Source organism: Gymnoscopelus braueri, assembly GCF_963280865.1.
Source record: "Gymnoscopelus braueri genome assembly, chromosome: 23".
NCBI lineage: Eukaryota > Metazoa > Chordata > Actinopteri > Myctophiformes > Myctophidae > Gymnoscopelus > Gymnoscopelus braueri.
This window is the reverse complement of record NC_137625.1, coordinates 36,980,882-36,996,690: the sequence shown is the minus strand read 5'-3', so window position 1 is coordinate 36,996,690 and position 15,809 is coordinate 36,980,882. Positions and strand designations below refer to the sequence as shown.

General features: G+C 42.9%; 1 protein-coding gene across 1 annotated transcript in view; it reads left to right on the top strand.

Annotated features, from left to right (window-relative positions):
• grm8a (glutamate receptor, metabotropic 8a) overlaps positions 1-15,809 on the top strand; it is a gene marked incomplete at its 3' end in the record, with an annotated part of 401,396 nt that overhangs the window by 193,312 nt on the left and 192,275 nt on the right. The window lies entirely within an intron of this gene.

The window sequence follows — 15,809 nt, the reverse complement described above, 5'->3', positions numbered from 1 at the left end:
GCTGTACCTTGTGTTGGCTTCAACAATGTCAGTTTGCTCGCCACCAGTTCCGGGTGCCTGACACAGTGCCCAGTCAACCTCATCCTTCTCTCTCTGACCTTGTCTGTGACCCGTGGGAGGTCTCCCGTAGAGGTCCTCGTCATGGGTGCAGCACAGGTAAAGAAGAATTGCTCAGTGGTAGCATGGAAAAGTCCTAAATATCTTCCCATCGCAGTCAGAAGCTTTAGTTCTCACTAGTGGTGGACTGCAGAAGAAGTACTCAACCATAGTACATCAAACCATAGTCAAAGTAGTATAGATATTCCTAGTCAAATATTACTCAACTACAAGTGAAAGTTGCTAAGTCAAGAGTACTTGATTTTTGAAAGTATTGAAACGTACAAGTTACAAAGCACATTTTGGTACATCATTCCTGCACTGAAATATAATAGGGAAAACACAGAAGCTTGAAGATCTGCTATTTCCAAATGTTTTAAATAGGGCTGAAGTGGTTAATTCCTGATATTTTTGTACGTGTGGGTCCCTTCCTATAAATTTAATTGAGCCAAAAGTACAATATTTGTCTTTGAAATGTAGTGGAGTGAAAGTCATAAGCTTAGAAAATGTTTTAATAAACAGCTGTCAAACAATTTACTTGTACTTAAGTACGATACTCAAATAAATGTACTTCGTTAGTGTGCACCACTTTTTCCTCACTAGTGCGAATGATGTGCTTATCATCCACATTTTATTCAAATGACTTTTAGTCACCGGACTCGGAGAAGAACCCCAATGGCATTCTTCTAAAGCAGAGATCCATGTTTTATTCATAATGAATAGATAAGTAAAGACTCTTGACTCTTGGAGAACAGAGTGACTCATCAGTCTTTCCTCTGGAGGAGCAGTTGAACCTGATGACTTGGTTTTCATCCAAGGAAGCTTGTACATGCAGTGGTGTAAAGTAACTAAGTACATTTACTCAAGTACTGTACTTAAGTACAATTTTGAGGTACTTTTACTTTACTGGAGTATTTCCGATTTTCAATACTTTTACTTCTACTCCACTACATCTCAGAGGCAAACATTGCACTTTTACTCCATCAGAATTATTTGACAGCTTTAGTTACTAGTTACTTCTTAGATTTTGATTATTATTACAAAACATACATTAACCACTTCAGCCCTATATACATTTTGGCCATTTGAAAACAGCCGATCAACAAGCTCACAATGCGTCGCATCGCGACACATTGTGAGCTTGTAGATCTGCTATTTTCTTTTTTTTTATTTTTTTTATATTTTTTATTAGGGAATTCAATTTAGGTTTCACACAGACATGATATATGCATGTACAGTTATATTTATATCCCCCTTTTTTTTTTTTTTTACCCGGCATTGTCTCTGTATATAAAACAAACAGCCACGAAAAAGAGAAAGGAATATATGTATATATATATAAGCATACAGGTACTCACAGACTTGAAATATAATAAGAAAAATTACTGGGGAGTGTGTACATTGTTGATAGAAATAAGTTAAATTTAACAAACAGATTGAAAGAAAAACTAAAAAGAAAATAAAAAACTAAAAATAAACAGTGAAAAATAAAAAAAGATAGAAATAAAAAAAAAAGAGGAAAAAGGAGAGAGAAAGGGGGGAAGAGCAGGGGGAGGGGAGGATAGGTAGGGTGGGGGGGACTCAGTCAGGGGGTAGAGTTTGTAGTGAGTTGAAATAAGTGATAAATGGATCCCACTTATGGGAAAACATAGCGGAATTGCCCTTTACAGAATATTTAATCTTTTCCAGCTTGATATAATACATTACATCTCTGAGCCATCTGGACGTGGATGGAGCTTTGGACGATTTCCATAGAAGTAAAATACAGCGTCTCGCCAATAAAGATGTGAAAGCTAGTACATCTGATTGTATGGAGTTGGTCCGAGTAACACAACCACTTGTGACCCCAAATATGGCTAATAGGGGGTTCCTGTGTATTTCAAGACCTAAAACCTTGGACAAAGTATCGAAATAATCTGTCCAAAATGTGTTAAGTTTGGAGCAGAAATAAAACATATGACTCAGGTTACATGGTGAGGAGTGACATCTTTCACATTGGTCTACTATGGATGGGAACATTTTTGATAGTCTAGTTTTGGAAAAGTGAACTCTGTGTAATACTTTAAATTGTATAAGTTCTAGCCTTGCGCACGGTATGCTTGATCCGATTTTGTGTATTGCTTTGTCCCACCATTGGTCTCCAAAATCAGTTAGGTGTACTCCCAGTTCCTCTTCCCAAGCTAACCGTGCCTTAACTATGGGGTGATCGTCAAAGGTCATAAGTTTGTTGTATATTTTAGAAATGAGTGAGTCCTGGTGGGGTTTGAATTCGAGAAAGTCATCCCAACACTGTTTAGGCGGTAGAGAAGGGTAGGAAGGGAATAGAGCAGTGGTAGTAGATCTGCTATTTTCTAAAGATTTTTATACATTTTATATATTTGAAAACTTGTGAAATAGGACATTCTGCATAATGAGTACTTTCTACTTTGGTACTTTAAGTACATTTTGATACCAATACTTTTGCTCAAGTAAATTTGAATTCTGGATTTGGATTTACTTGTAACATAGAATTTTTACAATGCAGTATTGATACTTTTACTTTTACTTCCACCACTGAGTACATGCGAGCTCTGTCTCGGTTCCAAGTGGCTACAAACTTGTCATTATTTATGTTTGAGTCCGATTTGTCAACAGATTTTTTTAAGTGCACTTTGGCACAAGTGCCACAGAATAATAATGTCGTCGCTGTCTGACAGAAACCGCTTATCTCCGTATTTTAGCTTTTTATGTATTGTTTTCGTAAATGAATGCCCTACTTTGTCATACTATAGTGTCACACAAAAGTAGCTGATTGCAGATCTACAAGCTCAAAACCGTCACAGTGCAATGCATTTTGAGCCTGTAGATTTTTTTTCTTTTCTTTTTATCATGAAAAGTAACAGTTATGGACAGCTTGGACATGAGGTTTCCACCCGACAGCAACAATATGCAAATAAGAGCATCAGTCGGGCCTGTGGGAATGAATAAGAAAATATAAACAATATAAAAAATATAAATGCCAAACACACATCTCATTAATCAACATGACTGCAGGAAAAGCCACTGTTGAAAAAACACTATGTCATTGTACAAAATCTGAATTTGGCCCGTTTCCATTTAGTTGCATAAGTAGCATTAAAAAAAAAGAAATCCTGGATGGTGTTTGATAGTGCAGCAGTGTTTCCCAAACATAGGGTTGTGACAAAAATTCAATTAAAAAATGCTGAATTTCGTTTCATTTTATAGGACATAAATGATTAATTAATAATGTATTTTTGTAAGTTTGGGTTCCGAGGAAAGTGTCTGTTGAGCGGAAAAAGTTTGTGAACCCGTAATAGACTCACATTTCAGAGAGACAGTGGGCTAGTGCAGTGGTTCTCAAAGTTGGGTCCTGGGACCCACGGGGTTCCTTGAAGGGGTTCCAAATAGACCCTGACAGGTCTGTAACTCTCAGAGTTTACAAATGGAACCATCTCAGAGTTGCCATGTTATCTCGTTTTGAAAAATGCTGGATGCTACTGTTTTTAATATGCTGCTCAGTTTTTATTCACTGCACTTAAGGATTTGATGCGTTTTTTTATTTATTTATAGTTATTTTACTGTACACTGCTGGTCCTGAGTAAGATTTTCCTTTCATGTGCAAGCAAGCAAATGACAAATAAAATTGAACATTGAACCTCATGGGGATCTTTGAAATTAAAAAAGTTTGAGAACCACTGGGCTGGTGGTTCTCAAACCCAGGTTAATGTCCGTCATAAGCTCCTGAACAAAACTGCCGAACCCCTGTCTACCCATTCAATGCCTAAAATATAAACCTTTTCAACAACTTAAGTTAAGACCTGAGGTGATTCTATAAATACCTTCTAAATCAGTAGTTCTCACACCTTCAAGATTTTTCAAAAGATGTTAAAAAATAACAGATGTACAGGCTCGCTCGTGACGTGCTGTGTGAGCTTGTATATCTGCTATTTTTGAATAGCCAACGCTAAAATCTAACAGAACACAGATGCCGGTTTTAATGGGTTGAGGAAAAATGTGTTTTTAATACAGTAGCTCCCTGATGGTCAGATTAGAACAGACACGTGACTCTTGGCTGAGGAGAGTGTACTCTCTATACGAGGAATAGTTCAACTATAGACAGCTATTAGCATGTATCGGGGTGTGTGCGTGCGTGCGTGCGTATTAAGGATTTGTTATCAAAGCAATAGGCGTAGGCTTGTCCATTCAATGAATTTAGATTTCCCCAGACGCATCCGGCGGAGAACTCTGATCGTCTGGCCACGCTAGACTAGTTGACCCAAGTCGGCTCTGTACTCTGTAATCTCTCACCGAAAACAGCAGATCTACAAGCTCACCACACGCTGTGCTTGCTTGTAGATCAGCTATTTTCGCCAAATGTTCTCCCCAGAATAGGGACGCCAGGGTTCAAGTGTTTAAGTCTGCTGTTTCTGCTGGTGCTGATTCTCTTTCACCTGCTGGTATACTGGTACTGGTTGTGTAGCACTGGAGTCTGGAGTCTGTCCTGGTAATGGTTGAGGCTGGTTGTGTTTCACAAGGTTTATATCATCCTAGGCATCATTTAGTCCCTAGAGCTGTTGTGGTGGGTACACTGCTCTGCAGTAGGCCTAAATGCTGCCTCAACAGCTAAACATGGGGGGAAAATACCTCCTGCCTCCTCCAGCTAGCCAGTGCTTGCAGTTGTGAAGTTTGTTGAGCAAAAATTGGGTTTTACTGTAATTTTAAGGCATCAGTATCGTTAAAAATGTCTCGATATAATAGCATGCCGGTTGACATTCCACATATATAACATATAACATAATATATAAATATTTGATGACATCCCTAGTAACTGGATTTGATTCATTAGTCCTCGTATGTGGGTTTTATCCATTAGCCTACACACAGGGTAGCTGTAAATGGCTGTACATGGCACATGGACTGCTTTTATAGGGCTTTTTGTGGTCTTTCTGACCCATTCACATACACAGACACACACACACACAAACACACACGCACACGCACACGCACACGCACACGCACACACACACACACACACACACACACACACACACACACACACACACACACACACGAGTCACGAGTCACGGTCTCTCTCTTCTCTTGATATAAACCTATGGTCGAGCAATGGTCGAGCGACCATAGGTTAAATATCAAGAGAGAGACTGTGACTTTACGTAGAGAGAGTTACGTTTACGTTTGAGAGAGAGAGAGAGAGAGAGAGAGAGAGAGAGAGAGAGAGAGAGAGAGAGAGAGAGAGAGAGAGAGAGAGAGAGAGAGAGAGAGAGATTATTAAGTTGACATTCCATGATATGTTTGGACTTGAGGAGCAGCAGTGGTCCACCTGTTAACCCACACGTCCCCGTGATAATGAACGATCATCATGATCACATTAATATTCTGCCTCTAAATGGTCGCTCTCACAGATCTGTTCACTCAGCAGAAAATGTTTAGTTTCTCCAGTTGCAGCTGGTCTGCCAGCCTGCAGATGGATGCTATTGATAGTTCTCATCCCCAAATGGCTAGTCTTGTGCGCTTACAGTCATCTCTCACAAGAATATTAGTACTACCAGACTATATTCGACTACATTATTTATTGGGCGGGAGGAGTAGAACGAAGGCTCTACGTCCTCCCGGTGGGGGCTCCTCACTGGCAGGTGAGTCAGTAGGATACGACAGCAGTGACAACACAGAAATGTGTGTGGGGAGGAATTAATTGACACAACGACTACATTGGGGAGAAAAAGGGGGTACAAAAATATTGGCTTCTCTAAATTTAAGAAGAAAAAAAAAAGAATGAGAACGGATCATGCCGCTAATGCTGGCAACTTATGTTAATTTATTTCCAACAATGGAACAGTATTCATGTCTAAACATGGCCTTAGCAGCCAAACCACAAAGATTACGGCTGCTGACACGACCGCTCTACCGTCTGAGCCACTTTGGCTGTTTTTGTATCTTACTCTCAGTACACAAAGTGCATATTGTATAACACTGAGTAGCAGTTTGGGGGTATTGAATTTGCAGATATGAAATCCAACCTTTTGTCATGGCATTTGGACTTTAAAATGCTTAACACGTATACTGCGGCTTTGTAGGTCAGATTTCTACCAGTTTGAGACATTACTCTGAGCCCATGTTCTCTTTCTGGGGTTTGATTTAAAACCTCTGGTGTTTGCATGCTAATGTGCTTTACCCTGCCCTCATGCCTCAGTGAGTACTTGACTGTAGATTTCAGACAGAGATAGAAGGAGAGGGAGAGAGAGAGAGAGAGAGAGAGAGAGATGTTACACAGAGAGGAGGGGGCAGAGAAAGAGGGAGCGGAGGGGGGCAGAGAGAGAGAGAGAGAGAGAGAGAGAGAGAGAGGAGAGAGAGAGAGAGAGAGAGAGAGAGAGAGAGAGAGAGAGAGAGAGAGAGGGCAGAGGGTGAGAAGGAGGGAGAACAAGACAGACAAGGAGGAAAAGAAACGGCGAGAGTAAAAGAAGAGAGCAGAGAAAGTTCTGCAGTTTGACAGAGAGAGAAATGGTGTATTGAGTATTATATAAGTTAGTGAGCAATGTATCACTGATGACTCAACAAATATTATACATTATATACAAGATTAATTTAAATTGATTTGACATCACTTCAGAGAGAGAGCTACACACTCTTTCTCTTCCTCTCTCTTCAATCCCCGTTTCTCTTCTATCGTTCTGACCCCTGCCCCACCACCACCCACCCCCCCCCCCTCTCTCTCTCTCTCTCTCTCTCTCTCTCTCTCTCTCTCTCTCTCTCTCTCTCTCTCTCTCTCTCTCTCTCTCTCTCGGCACTATCATCTGGCCCCTCCAGTCAATTGCAGGTGTTACCTCAACTCTAAATGGAGTGTGGACAAAATGTTCCCCCCGGGGAGGAGGATGTGCCAATGGATCTAAGTGTGAATATTATTTTTATTCCCTCAGATAGTCACGACTTTAACCCACAGCCAAACACTTCACAGTCTATTCCTGTTCCTCCAAACCACACTCTCTACGAAAATCAGATTTGCTCACAAAGCCTATAATAGAATTAACTTATAATGGAACTAGGTCTGTGCTGTCGGCAATGAATTTATTGTTCAATACAGTAGATTTGGAGTGTTTTGCCATCTGAATGGAGCTAGCTTTGCCATACTTGCAAAGAAGTGTTTTGATGACTTGATATCAAATAATGGGTGTCATAAAGGTGTTATAAAGAACAAAACTCAGCTTTCCCTCAACAGTACTACCATTGCAGCAAATATATTTCCATTTTGTATCAATGACACATGATTCAACAAACATTCATGCTAAATGTCATACAACTATAATCAACAACTATAACCTATAATCTATACACGTTCATTTGTTGGTTCTTTGTGTATCGACTGGACAAAGCTTGAACATTTTTCGATGCAAAATCCCATTTCAGTTCAGTGGGAGCCAGGGCCGGCGCATCCCATACAGGCGACCCAGGCAACTGCCTGGAGCGGCAGTTTGGAGAGCCAAAAAAAAAAGACACTTCTTTTTTTTGTGGTTTAGTATTCTGAAATGAATGATGACACTTGCGCAATCGGTATTCTATCACTTCTTTGTCGTTTGCAAGTCACATCACTATTGAGTGAATTAACCTTGTGATACTGCCTGTCTGTCTGTCTGTCTGTCTGCTGCTTGGAACTGATAGAGTTGCGGAGGGGGGAGGGGCGGCTGTTAAACTGACGACACTCGCAGCGCACCTCCGCTCTGCCTTATTGTTGAACAGTTAAGTTAATGCAAGTAAAACCAGTCAGTCACACACTACAAAATGCTACCAAATAAACCACCATCAGTGCTGCAGTTTTAAGGAAAGAAGGTGAGAAATGCGTGATATATTTTGTTATATGTAGCTGTTGATATTTTATATTTTAAGACAAAATCCGTGAAATCCGAGAAAGCTTGCCTGGAGCGGCAATTGGGTCTGCACCGGCCCTGGTGGGAGCGCAACACGTTCCTGCGCCATTACTCTGGAGACCCAGGGTGTCATGATGATGATGAGTCATTGCACCAGACCACAGGTGTGAAACAGGCTATAAATGGTGTGTGTAATGTGAAGAGGGGACACCTGCTCAGCTCTTTCTACTGAACAAACACTGTGTTCTCTCTTCCTTGAAAAATCTTCTCTTTTGCTGGATTGACGCTGCATTTTATCCCTCTTTCTCTCTCGGTCACTGCGCAGATTGAATTGTTATTGATTTGTGACCCAGTGTGACCATTGACTTTGTGATGAGGAAGACAGTTGCTGGGAAGAACTTTGGCATCAAGTGGGGACAGGGCAGACCCACAGACTTGGACTTCACAGGTGACCTGGCTCTATAGTCCTATCCACAAATGATGGCCAACAATCTCCAAGAGCACGGAAGGAAGGTTGCTCTACGGATCAGCCATGAGAAGACCAAGGCCATGATCATCGGCCAAGAACAACATCACCCACCACTCTCTCTAGGCGAGCATGAGATTCAATACTTCGACAACTTCACATACCTCGGCAGCAACATCTCAAGCGCAGGAGACGTGGAGAAAGACGTACGAACGAGAATCGACAATCTGCAACATAATGGTCGTCCAATGCCATCACTACGGCCATCAAGCTACGCCTCTACATGTCCGTGGTCATCCCAACAGTGACCTACGTCTGTGAGACGTGGATAAAGACAGCCGGCATCACCAACATGTTGGATGTCTTCCACCGACGATGCCTCAGAACCATCTTGAGGATCACATGGCGAGACCACATCATCAATGAAGAGGTGTTGAGGGCAGGGGTGGTCCTACTGTCTGACATGGTCTCTGACAGGAGAAGAAGAATAGCTAGACGTGTACTCCAACTGTCAAGAGAACGACCAGCAAGTGTGGCAATAGACTGGGTGCCAGAGGAAGATGAAAGGAAGAGTGGGAGGCCAAAGAGGACCTGGAGACATACGTTCAAGGAAGACCTTGACGAGGTGGGAGTCAGCTATCTCCCTGCTCATCGCTCTCTTGCAGCATCTTTGCTGATGGTTTGTTCCTTACATTATTCATGTGTTGTGCATTTCTGCCGTTGTGTTCATTGGGAAGTGCTTGTACTCAAAGCAACTTACTTTGTGACCCCCGGGGGTCTTCTCCAGTAGACTGTTGAGGCAGACTTAAACAGATCGATAGCCACAGAGGCCAGGGGTCCAGTCCACAGCAGGGCAACGTCAGCCTTTATTGGACAGAGAGAGAGAGGGAGGGAGAGAGAGGGAGGGAGGGAGAGAGGGAGAGAGGGAGAGAGCGAGAGCGAGAGAGAGAGAGAGAGCGAGAGAGAGAGAGAGAGAGAGAGAGAGAGAGAGAGAGAGAGAGAGAGAGAGAGAGAGAGAGAGAGAGAGAGAGAGAGAGAGAGATGTGTGTTGAGTCTTAATTACTTACGTTCCACCAGAGGTCACCGGATTGGACAGCACACACACTTATGCGTCACCGCGGGTCACAGTCATAACACCCATTTTCAAGCCTGCTGGCTTCCTGTCGTGCGCTGAGCTGACCTTGTAATGTGTGATTTTAAATATTACACAATTCAGACAGGGTTATATATATATACACACAGGTGTACACGCACACACACACACACACACACACACACACACACACACACACACACACACACACACACACACACACACACACACACACACACACACACACACACACACACACACACACACACACACTTGCTTGTACGTAACGTGTCGTACACATACACTTGTCCTGAGTCACTATTCAGGTCTTTAGATCTTAATAGACACTATGGCTACGTTCTTGCTTGGATCCGCAGGGTCACACTGCACTCCTCATGTGAATAGATGCATTTCACCACGTCACGTAGAAAGAGGTTGAACAATTTCAACCCTTTCTATTGACGGGCATGTGTGTGAGACGAGCACGGACGCGACCATTTCACGGTATTGTGCCCGCTTGTCGCTACACCTGTCAGACTGTCCACGCCCCTTACCTGAACGCTCACCTCTCATTGACAATGAATTACTGGGCACGACAGTCTGGGCACGACAGCTTCCTGTGTGATTTAAAAAAAAACTCTCTCACATACTCATTTGTGCTTATAGCACACCAACGCAGACACACACGCACCCATGCACAGATATGATGCAGCAGCTGCCTCAAGTCTGTTAATTCAGACAGACAGGCAGACAGAGAGACAGAGAGACAGAGAGAGAGAGAGATTGCCTAGGTGCAGTCATTTTGTGGATATCCACCTGCATAGTTTATTTGGCAATTATCAATTGGGCTTAATTGAATGCTTCTCAAAGGACTATTAACAGCCTTTGTTATTTGATCATTCTACATCCTCTGCTCTTGGTGGGCTCTTGGAGGTGCTGTAGATTTGCTGTTGATGACTCTGCACTTACCACACAAAGGACATCAATTTCCTCTTGGGAGGAATTACGTTTCCGAGGCTTTTCTTCCATAATACTGTCTGTGAACACATGACACATTACCAGTACGCCATTGTGCTGAGCATAGTGCAGGGCTCAGAACCACTTAAACCCTAATATATGTTGTTGACCCGAGTACCCCTCTCTTTTACTTGGTCCTCTTCTTTTTTCCCCACGACACCAAATCTCTTTGCCGAAAATAACCAATATTCATGTTCTCAACGCGTGGCAACGCAACGAGTTGTGAGCTTGTGGAGTAGCTATTTTAGCCAAATGTTAAAGGTAAGTCCACCGTGGTGCCATCTGTCTTTGTCACGCGCCTATGTGACCATAATTGGCCCGCGTTCGAGGGAGGAACGTCGGGAGGCTCGATTTTTGTCACTGCACGTACTCAGCGGGGATAGTCAGGCGGGAGGAGTAGGACAGAGGCGTTACGTCCTCCCGGTGGGGGCTCCTTACTGGCAGGCAAGACAGTAGGATACAACAGTAGTGACAACACACTAATGTACGTGGGGTGGAAGTAATTGGCATAACGAATTTGGTGAGAAAAAGGGTTAAAAAGCACATAAAAAGGTAAGGAAAAACAATCATGTGGTTGGTTATGATTGAATCCACTTGCTACTCACACTGCTAATATACTGTATTCAGCTTAATCCAACCCACTACTTCATGGTGGGTACTTGCCCCTCTCCAGTCAGTAAAATAGCAAGCGTGTTCCACCACGCCCCACCTGTCACGCTGCTGACTGTGCAAAATAGAGCCCTGAGAGTGTCAAAATGGACCCTAATAGGTCAATTTTTATGTTGGTAGAATTGAAGTGGGCAGCGCAGACTCTAGTTCCAGCACTATTTTTTTGTGTGTGTGTGTGTGTGTGTGTGTGTGTGTGTGCGTGTGCGTGTACGCGTGTTCATATCCTGTGATGAATTTCCATCGTTTCTGCTTCCCCATGTCATTATGTAACATTCACGACAATGAACCAAGTCAAAGGGACAGACGGAGAGACAGAGAAAGACAGAGACAGACGAAGAGAGACAGACTGAGAAAGAGCGAGAGAAACAAAAAGAGGTGGTGCAGAGACGGGAAAAGACCACACACCTATAAGCACAGACAGAGAGGAGGAGAGAGGGACAAAGAGAGAGAGAAAGTGTGTGTGTGTGTGTGTGTGTGTGTGTGTGTGTGTGTGTGTGTGTGTGTGTGTGTGTGTGTGTGCGTGTGCGTGCGGGCGTGCAACATACAAACAGCATGCCTCATCACCATCTGGGACGTTCAGGGGAAGGGCAGACGTAAACACAAGGACGACAGTGCTCTCTGCTTCCCCTGGATCAGTGAGATGTGAAACGTTATGGTAAGGGGGGGGATGACAGAACAAGACCCCCGCCCCCGGGAGCATGAAGGTGCACAGCATTTTCCATGACAATCCAGCCGGTTGTTTCTGAGATGTGTTGTTTGGGACTGAAAAAGCTAAAAGTATAGGACAAAAAGACATAGATGGAGAGGGACACATTTGATGGCCATTGCATATACAGTAACAATGTCGTAGAAAGAGAGGTTGCCGACAAGAACCAAATTTATATTCCGTCGGAACCGTAGTGCAACAGATTATGACTTAGCCCAGTGGTTCTAAAAGGGTTTGAGAACCACTGACTGAGGCATTACACAGGGGAGGGGTCTATGGTAGGTTTTGGGGGCATTGAGGGACACAGGTGACTGTTTTGTTTGTCACTCTATGTCCCTCGCTCTCTGTCTGTCTGTCTCTCCCTCCATCCCTCACTCTTTGTCCCCTAGCGTGAAGCTCAGAAACTACCTGCACTGCCGCCGTATGCTAGCTAGCACCAGAGTTAAAATAAATCTTTCCCTTCCCATCTGTCTCTCTCTCTCTTTCTCTCTCTCGCCCTCTCTCTCTCTTTACTTTTATCTGCCTTTCGCTGAGGGAGTCAGTACTACTCATAAATATATGAATATCCTTTTCATAATCACATGCTAATGGCTTACCCCCCTGTACAAAATGATTCCCACGGTGCGTGCGTGTGCAAGCATACACACACACACACACACACACACACACACACACACTGTGTGACAAACACACACACACACACACACACACACACACACACACACACACACACACACACACACACACACACACACACACACACACACACACACACAGTCACTGCGTAGTTTGCAGTGATGGATTGTGTTTGCGTTCAAGTTTGCCAACAGCTGTGTTTTGTGTTAAACGTTGGATTTCTGGTTCCACAGAGGTGAATTACCTCATGAATCTCTTTCAATGCGGCTCATTTGTCATAAGTATTATTAATATTTGGGTTAAACGTTCAGCCATTTTTCTCTTTTTAAAGATTATTCTAGGCATTTCTGGTATTTAGACAGACGGTGAAAGGAAAGGCGAGAGAGAGTGAGAGAGAGGGGATGACAGGCTGTAAAGATATAATAATTGTTCTTTATTGAAGCTGCATGCTCTTTCTTTCTTTCTTTCTTTCTTTCTTTCTTTTGTATCTAGTAAATTCAAATAGCTGGACAAGAATCGAATAAAGTTTTTTATGTAGTTCAAAGGTGAGATTGCCCCAAGATATCTAGCAGGGAATTTTATGTCTCAGGGTGGCCGTAGCTTAGTGGGTAGAGAGGTCGTCCGGTAATCAGAAGGTCACCGGTTTGCCTTCCGGCACCCATCTATGTGTGGTAGTGTCCCTGAGCAAGACACTTTAACCCCTAACTGCTCCCGAGGAGTCGGGGAGCTCTGACAGCAAAGGCACGGTCACCCTTTGTCTTCAGCCTCGACTCAGGAACAACCAGCAGGTTCACTTCCCACCCAAGGACCTCAGGCTGTGCACAGGCTCATAAGTCGTTAATAACAAAAAAAAAATTAATTAGGGGCCGGGCCATGAAGTGCCTAGAAAAGTAATCAGTAAAATTCAATCCTAAAACAGTCAGGCACCCAGTGTAAGGAAGTTAAAATAAGATTAATAATGTTCTCTTCCCTTGGTTTTTGTTCAATTCTAGCAGCAGTGTTCCGTGTAATTCGGAGCCGATAGACTTTTCATTAAGACATTATAACAACATACAAGAATGATTTTGATTTTGAACTCAAAATGTATCTCATCGCGAAAATTGTCTTAATGAGGATGTTAACTCTTTGACTGCCAGAGTAATAGTGTAATAGTGTGCCACTGCTGCCAGCGAAAATAAAACAAATTTACTGTACCTTTGAAAAATTATGGAATATTCTCTGTGACCTCCGTCCTCGTGGAGATTGCCTCATTACACGCACGGGGGTGTCGTAGTATTGGGGGAAAGAATGTGTCCGCTCGCGTTAATCCATTGCACAGCTGTGGCCATTTGAACAAAGCTTGTTTTTGCCGTAAAGTGAGAGGAACGAAAATATAGCCATTTCCCCACAGGAAATAAACATTCGTTTTTTAAATGACATAAATTACGGGTCTGTCGTCATCAGGCAGTGAAAGCATCATTCATAGGGTAGATAACAGCACCATCTGGTGGAAAACCACTGAAAACACAAAACTCGTCAGAACTCATCAACGGCAGGCTGCGCCTTGGCAGAATCTGACGAGGTCCCTCTTCCATGGCAGGCAAAGAGTTGATGTTGGTCTCAAAGTTTGATAAAACTGTTCAACAGCCTTGAAAGTGATGTTGAGGTAATTGAGTGTGGCTGCATGATCAAGGTGCTGTCAGGAAATGCTACAGTAAAAACTCTTGTCTCTTTAATATCTCTGGTAGGCGGTTTACAGGAAGGGACAGTTTAATGTCATGCCTGCCTGTCTTTATGTCTGTTTATCCGTCTGTCCATCTGCGTGTCAGTCTCTGTCCATCTCTCATATCTATCTCTGCAGTTTGTCCCCCTAATCCTTCACAGGTGTTGTTTTATTAATTTGTAAACAAGGACAAGTGAATTCTTCTCGATGCTTTTAAGTGTCTCTTTCTCTCATCCTTTCCTTAGCTGTCCTTGAATATTCTCAGTTGAATCGAGTTAAATTCATCCAATTCACTCTTTTCTCTCTCTCGCTCGCTCGCTCTCGCAATTAAATTCAATTCAATTCAATTCAATTCAATTCAATTCAATTCAATTCAATTCAATTCAATTCAATTCAATTCAATTCAATTCAATTCAATTCAGAGGGCAAAGGGGCCTGGGAAAACATATGTTTACATTGCCAAAGTTAAGGTGGATCAAAACTATCTTTTATTTCCTGAATGTAATATCTTCCTCTACAAAGCTACAAGTCTTGACCTTGATTGTCTACATATCTACATACAAAACAATGTATGTACAATTAATTGGGAATACAGAAATATGTAAACAGCTGTGTTACATAACATAGAGAAAAATATCTTACAAACGATAAGAATTTTTCTTACATTTGCAACCAGAAATAGTTATACATCCACATGGGAAATGTTAGCTTGGGATAAACTTTTGAAACAGATGACAGCAGTATTTCGATGTTTTGCATTCACTTTGTATAATCCAATTGGCACAAATAGCATCTCTCTCTCTCTCTCTCTCTCTCTCTCTCTCTCTCTCTCTCTCTCTCTCTCTCTCTCTCTCTCTCTCTCTCTCTCTCTCTCTCTCTCTCTCTCTCTCTCTCTCTGTCGTCCATCAGTATGTCTCCCAGGTTGTTAACTCTGACATTTTCAATTAACAAATGTAAGAGGACTCCCCTAATAGAGCATGTGTGTGTGTGTGTGTGTGTGTGTGTGTGTGGTGTGTGTGTGTGTGTGTGTGTGTGTGTGTGTGTGTGTGTGTGTGTGTGTGTGTGTGTGTGTGTGCGTGTGCGTGCGTGCGTGTGTGCGTGCGTGCGTGCGTGTGCGTGTGTGTGTTCAGCATGCGGTCCTCTCCTGCTCGTTAGCTGTGATAGTTGATATGGATACGACTCATAACATTTAACTGTCTGAAAGAGAGAGCTGGTGACAGACTGTGTGTGTGTGTGTGTGTGTGTGTGTGTGTGTGTGTGTGTGTGTGTGTGTGTGTGTGTGTGTGTGTGTGTGTGTTTGCGTGCGCGTGTGTTGCCAGGCTTCCATAAAGCTGAGTTACATCTCTAGTGTTTCCTCTTCAGCTTCTATAAAACTTCCAACACACACACACACACACACACACACACACACACACACACACACACACACACACACACACACACACACACACACACACACACACACACACACACACACACACACACACACACACACACACACACACATATACAGCAACAGCATTCCTAACAGCCCAGTGAGATCA